Below are 7,345 nucleotides of genomic sequence, written 5' to 3' on the forward strand. Positions count from 1 at the left end.
TCTTCGATGCCGGTTGCTCAAATACATGTAAAACGCATGATTTTATTAGAAAACCGCTCAATGATCTGAATGACAATTGTTGCGTTTGAGGGAGAACGTGTTGCACTTAAGAGACAAAGTTAAATCACAGTGATTGCAGCAAAAATAATTTTGATTTAGGCCACGGCAGTATTGACAAGACTTGCCGGAAATCAGTAAATCTGAAAAAAGAATAGAAGTACGAAGTCTACAAATCCGTTAGTTAGCACCAAAAACTAATATGTTATCTCTATGAACTGCATCCCTCGGAGCTTCTCAATCGGACAAGTTTGACCTATGAATTTATGACGTATGTAAAGTTGTCACAGTGCTTGTAAAGATTTTGAGAATGCCACATTCAGGAGTTAGTGGTGTACTTGAAGGTGTCATATGACACAGCATTTTTGTCCGCAATAAATGAAATATGTTGTGCAACTAAGAGAATTGCGATAACATTTTTAGTTCCTTAGGTGCAGGGTTCTATACTTCAGGTATTGTTTCTTGATATTTAGCATTATTTATTATTTAAAGAAGAGTTAAAGTTAAATAAAAATTCGCTTTCTGAAATATCATTTTACCCGTTTCTTTTGAGTTCAACATAACTCATTAATTTCGGTGCAGTGGTCGTTAGAAGAAAGGATTGCTCATTTCCCATTTAGGAGCAAAAGCTTCTGGTTAGGTTCAAATTAGCATATTGTTGCTGAAAGAAGAAGCAAGACGGGTAGAGCGCACTTACACTATGGCGGCCGCACCTCGATAGGGGCAAAATGTGAAAACGCCCGTGTACTTAGATTGGATGTACGTTGAACAACCCCAGGTGGCCGAAATTTTCCGTAGTCCCCAACTATGGCGTGCCTCATAACCAACTTGTGCCAAAGATGTTCACAGCTTTCTTGGCCTTTGCTCTTACTTCCGCAGGTTTGTGGAAAATTTCGCCCATGTTGCCCGTCCCCTTACTGACCACCTGAAGAAAGACGTTCCTTTCTGTTGGGGCTCTGAACAAGCGTCTGCTTTCTCGCAGCTCATCGCACTGCTTACCACACCTCCTGTTCTCGCCCATTTTGACCCCTCCGTTCCGACAGAAGTCCGCACTGACGCCAGTGGCTACGGCATCGGCGCAGTTTTAGCTCAACGCCAATGTGGGCACGACCGCGTTATCGCCTACGCCAGTCGCCTCCTCTCTCCCGCCGAGCGCAATTACTCGATTACTGAGCGCGAGTGCGTCGCCCTCATCTGGGCGGTGGGCAAGTTCCGACCCTACATATATGGTCGGCCATTTACAGTTACAACCGACCACCACGTCCTTTGTTGGCTTTCCTCTATCAAGGATTCCGCCGGACGCCTCGGTCACTGGGCCCTACGGCTGCAGGAATACACATACACTGTGGTGTACAAGTCGGGTCGTCTACATCAGGACGCCGACTGCCTGTCTCGTCATCCCGTCGATGTACCGGACGGCTTAGTAGATGTCGCACCTATTTGAGTTCTTTCGCTCTCTGCCCTGCAAGACATTGGCGCTCAACAACGACACGATGAGTCGTTACGCCACATAATCCAACGCCTGCTCTCTGATCCGTCTGATCCATCCCTTCACATGTTCGCACTACAAAATGGCATCCTGTACGTTATCTTGCACCATGGTGCTCATCGTCAACTTCTCACCGATCGCGGCAGATACTTCCTTTCCAAAGTCATAGACGACCTAGTTCGATCATGTGCTACTAAACACAAACTTACTACCGCTTACCATCCTCAAACTAACGATCTTACCGAACGCCTGAACCGCACAATTACTGACATGCTAACAATGTATGTTTCCTCCGATCATCGCGACTGGGACATTGCTCTACCATTTGTCATGTTCGCCTACAATTCCTCGCGCCACGACACAGCTGGCTATTCCCCCTTCTATCTCCTCTTCGGCCGTGAGCCGACTTTGCATTTCGAGACACTCCTCTCGACCACGCTCGACTTGCCGATAGAGTACACTCGGGATGGCATAACCACAGCGACCCAAGCACGCCAGATTGCCCGCATTCGTCTTTCTGCTTCACAGCCACGCGAGAAGTACCGTTACGACCAGCGCCATCACGACGTGCATCACGAACCAGGTGCTCTTGTGCTAGTTTGGTATCCAACTCGGCGAGTTGGTCTTTCGGAGAAACTCCTATCGCGATACTGTGGCCCTTACCGCATCCTTCGTCAGGTGACCCCTGTCACATATGAAGTGTCTCCGCTGGATGCCACGGTGCCTTCACATCTCCCTGACATCATCCACGTGAGCCGTCTCAAACTTTACCTTTCTCGGGCCGATGAGCCGCACCAATAAGATGCTTTTTCCGACGGGGGTGATTACGCAGCTGGTAATGTGTGAAGAAGAGGACTATGATGGTGGCCTGAGAGACGACGAGGAAGAGGGCAGTTTTTTTTATCGCTGCTCTACGCTTGTTGGCCCAGCCATTAAAAGAAATCTGTAAATAGACGCATGCTTCTTCCTTCCCGTTACAATATGTACTCCTGGTCGTGATGCCGTCCTGGTCGTTTCGATAATTTGATTATGATTTTAAGTTCTTGTTATTATTTATTGATTTATTATTTTTTAAATTATTTATTACGATATGCAGATTGCGCTAATACCAAAGCCGGGAAAAACGCCCTGCGTGTAGATTGTAACAACCATTCTGCTCACGTATTGCCTTTGTAAACTGATGGAATGCGTGATCTGAGACAGGCTACAGACGCATAGAGGACATCAAGTGATGCGGAACACGATGTTTGGTTTTTGTCCCAGCTCGTCAAAGCAAGACATTCCTTCCACACCGCAAAGAGGAAGTGCTGCATGCACCAATGCCATGCTGCCCGAAAGCAATTCTTGCTCTAGACCTAAAGGCGGCGTTTGACAACGTGGGGCACGAACCTATGCTAGCACATCTCAGTGACACCATTAGCAGCCGACAAAACATAAAGCTACGCGGATGTCTTCCCTCACAGATTGTACAGTCACAATAAATCTGGGAAATATAAGATCACAGATAGTAGACATACCTAATAGGAAAACGCCCCGAGTAGAAGTATTCCGACATTATTCCACGTGGCCATGATGAACCTCCCAGTCCAACTCGAGAAAATACCGGGGATCAGACATGCCTTGCAAGCAGATGACATCACAATACAGTACGATCGGAGAGTTTATAGGAGAACAACAAGAGCCAATGCAGCAGGCAGTGGACGTGGTAGCAAGATTCGCGGAGACTTGCAGACTGCAATGCGCACCTGAGATGTCGGAGCTCCTCATAATGAAGAAGCGCTCATGAGGACGAGCAACAACCCAGGCACCAACCATCCACTTGTGTATAGGTCCTAGAGAAATCCCCGAAAGCACAGACTTCGTATCCTCGGTTTACACTTACAAAAAAAAAGAAAAAACGGGGATGGAAGATACGCCATGCAGAAGCTGGCACGCAGATCTTGCGTACGATGCAAAGAATTACCAGCAGGAAGAGCGCACTCACGGAGGAGCACCTGATAAACCTAGTGATGGCTCTGAATTTAAGCCGCATCGGGTAGTGGGTAAGTGGATGTACTTGACCTGCTGATACGCCAGGGCGTATAAACAAGCACACGGACTCCTTCTGGGAACGCCTACTTTTCGCCTTGAGGAGAGAGGGTTGTACAACAACGCACGGAAAACATAGAAGGCTACCTGGCAAACCAGAAGGAAAAGCTACTGCTTACAAGAGTGGGATAAACGAGAGGAAAGGGGGTTAAGCGAGGGACCCGATTTTTATCAGTCATGTCATAAGAAGCCAACAAACACGAACACCAAGGACGATATAGGCGAAATTACTTGTGCCTAATAAATTAAATAAAGAAACGATAAATTTGTGGAAATGAAAGTGGATGAAAAATCAATTGCCGCGTGAGGGGAACGATCCCACAACCTTCGCATTTCGCGTGCGATGCTCTACCAATTGAGCTACCATGGCGCCGTTTCTCCATTCACTTTCTTGGGTATTTATCTTTCCTAGTAGAACCCTGGGAGTGTTAGCCTGCGCCACCACTCACTGAACTTGGCGGCGGATGTAGAACATCCTTTCTGCCACAGGAATTATGAGAACGTGACGTCTTGACAGCGTCTTGAAACGTCTTGGGTATTCAAACCAGAAGAGCAGTGCTCTGACAAAATCCCAACACGAGAACAGGAAGATATGCACGTCTCGTGCACCCGAACTTCCACATCAGACAGTTGCATGAATGATAGCCAGCACTCGCGAAGAGGTATGAAAACCACCACAACGTGTTGTACGTAGACGTGGCCAACGCCGCAAGAAGCACCGCATTTGTCACCAGCGTACTTGACAATCACGGGACCAAAATAAATGCGTCGTCGCTTTCCAGGGCGAACGCTGCAGAGAAAAAGGAACTACCGATATCATTACCCATCACGACGAGACCGCACTGGCAGTGGGTCATAGTTCTGACGAACTTTCAGGTGGCATGCAGAAAATTTTGCAGCGCCAACACTTCAAAGGTTTCACATCACATTGTGATTGGAGGGCACCACCCTTATGAAAATGGTTATGTCCTTTATGTTTACTGTATGTTTCCTGCAGTTCACATGAGGAAATGTCCTTTATGTTTCCTCCATGTTGAAATTTGGCCACTGCTTTTATGTTTCCTTCATATGTCCTCCCTTTATGTATCCCTTATGTTACCGTACTTTATGTTTCCTTCATGTTGAAATTTGGCCACTGTTTTTATGTTTCCTTCATGTGTCCTCCCTTTATGTATCCCCTATGTTACCGTACTTTATCTTTCCTCCATGTTGAAATTTGGCCACTGCTTTTATGTTTCCTTCGCGTGTCCTACCTTTATGCATCCTTTATGTGGCCCCAGTGATTAAATCCTGTATTTTACGTAGACATGCTTAGATGAAGAGTTCCGTGTACACATTTTATATTTATAAACTCTTCCTGATTTAAAAAGTTTTGCATTCGTTTTCATTGTAAGGTTACTGTTCCCTACATGATGCAGCGCACGGATCGGAACTCTGCTATGGCAGAGAAATTCATGCCAATTTGTTCTAAAATTACAAACTAATTAGATTTCATAGATTATTTCAGTATAACACTTGGAGTACCACTGTACGTTCCTCACTGCAGTGCTGCTGTTGTAGTTATGTCTTTGTTACTAATATAAAATGTAATGTTTGGATAGAAAGATCAGGTTGGATCAGTGCTTGCACTTTTAAAAGAAAGTTTTGACTATACTTTGCAAAGGTTTGTCTGAAACTACGAACAGTTTATTGGACTATCTGGATGTTACTTCAATTTGCCACGTCTGCTCACAGCAGGCCTCTGGAATGTGGTGCTTGGGTGAGAGCTCACAAGGCACCTGAAAAACAAAACAAAAGCCAATCTTTTTCACTTATTCAAAAATATTCATATAAGCAAGAACAGCCTGGCCTGTATGCACACAGATAAGAAACGTGGAGCAGTCAAAAACAGCTCATAAAAACATCAGGGCAACACAGAAGCTTTTAACTAATTGTTGTTTGAAACAAACTGAGCTGCCAGTCCACTCAGGTATTAAGCTGCTCACAAATTTTTTTAAACATTATTCGAGCAGCTGCTAAGTAGTACATGACCTTTAGAAGTGGGCAACTGGCCAATAAACCTTTGTGTGCTTGCTTGTACAGATGTCTCGTAGTTATATCTCAAGAGGTTACACTGTTATATGGTAAAATTCAGGCGGGAATAAAACCAGCAGCAAACATCAGACTACATGGGAAATTATCACCAAAACTTAACTATCTAGTAAATCAAACGAACAATCGATTATGAACGTTCTAAAACCTAGGCCGCGATTATGTAGCGATCCCTTTTCCGATGCTACTCGTTTTGCTCATTTACCTGACCGACATTCCGCTATCGTTATTAACTAGAACAGGCAGCCGTGGAAGGTGGGTTATAAGAGTGGCAAACATCGAGCGCAAAGCATCCCAAGAAAATCGCATCCCTTATTAGGCAGTGCTACAAGCCACTGTCTTTAACAATCGCAGGAACTGACATCCTGTTCTTCGGATGAAAATATTAATGAAAACGAGCGTCTGATTGACATGCCTCGAATAAAAAAAAATTTCGCTGTTGTAATGTCGGTCTATATTTGCCCTACAATATAAAAGACAAATACGCGAGCACGTCGAATAACACAAACAATGCAGACAAGTTCTCGCGAAGCTGGACTTCAAACTGAACACTATCCATAAAGTAATCTTCACACAATCTAATATCTGTTCAAGTGTCAAACATCGCAGTCGCGTAACATCGCAGTCGCGTAACACGTAACTTGCGCAAATTCATATCTACGGAAGAATTTCTTGCCGGGAAACTACCGAGAAAACAGTAACTTTCAGCATTTACGTAAATATTTACCCATTAAATCCCAACAATCAGCGGTGGTAGCACATCCCTCCATAAAGCAAGTAAGCGGTAAGAAATAATACATTTCACGGAAACTCCCCTCGTGAAACGCTTTACTAAATGTGCACAGCAACATGGTCAACGTACGCTCAGAAAGTCTTCTGTTGTCGTTCCACAAAGCTTACTACATGAACCAAAAGCTGCGAGAATGCGCGCAAGCGTCAGACCTGCTTACCTTCAATGTGGTCGGCAAACGGCTTCCGTCTCGCAGGCACCACACGACGACGCTTTTTCCGGCGCGAACACTGTCGAATTGCCGATGAACACCAGTGCGCGAAAGCACAACTTGCAACAAGTTCTTCCACGCACCATAATTCGAAGCCACAGTTCCAGGTATTCCACGAGCAAACGCGGACTGCCGAGAACAAAGGCAGCTCGGACGGGCGCTGTAGTACACATAAGACACTGGCGTATCACAGGAAACATAAGGCAAACTATTGGCGTTACAGGACTCCAGAGGTTTCCTGATGGTTAATGCACACGGTACGGATCACAGTTTGTTTAGGCACTTCGAAAATATGATTAAATTACCGTGTAACTGCAACGAGCACTCTCACCGCTCACAGCAACACAACGTGGCTTAGCTCACCGTCAACCGTCACACTGCGGCAGCGCCGCACTGCGGTTAACAAGTGAATTTTGCCTCCGAGATCTACATTTAATTTTAGGGCGTGCATATTGAAAAAGCACGGCCTTTGAGATTCAAAAAAAAAAAACGTCGTAGCTGGAAGGAAGGGTGGTATTTAAACACAAATTATTGAGCTTAAAGTGTCTTGGTGCGCTGCCTTGTTTTTTTAAAGTATATGAAGAGATTTTAGACGAACTATGCGCGAACTTTTACCGGC

This window comes from Dermacentor andersoni, chromosome 7 (assembly GCF_023375885.2).
Source record: "Dermacentor andersoni chromosome 7, qqDerAnde1_hic_scaffold, whole genome shotgun sequence".
In the NCBI taxonomy this organism is placed as follows: Eukaryota; Metazoa; Arthropoda; class Arachnida; order Ixodida; family Ixodidae; genus Dermacentor; species Dermacentor andersoni.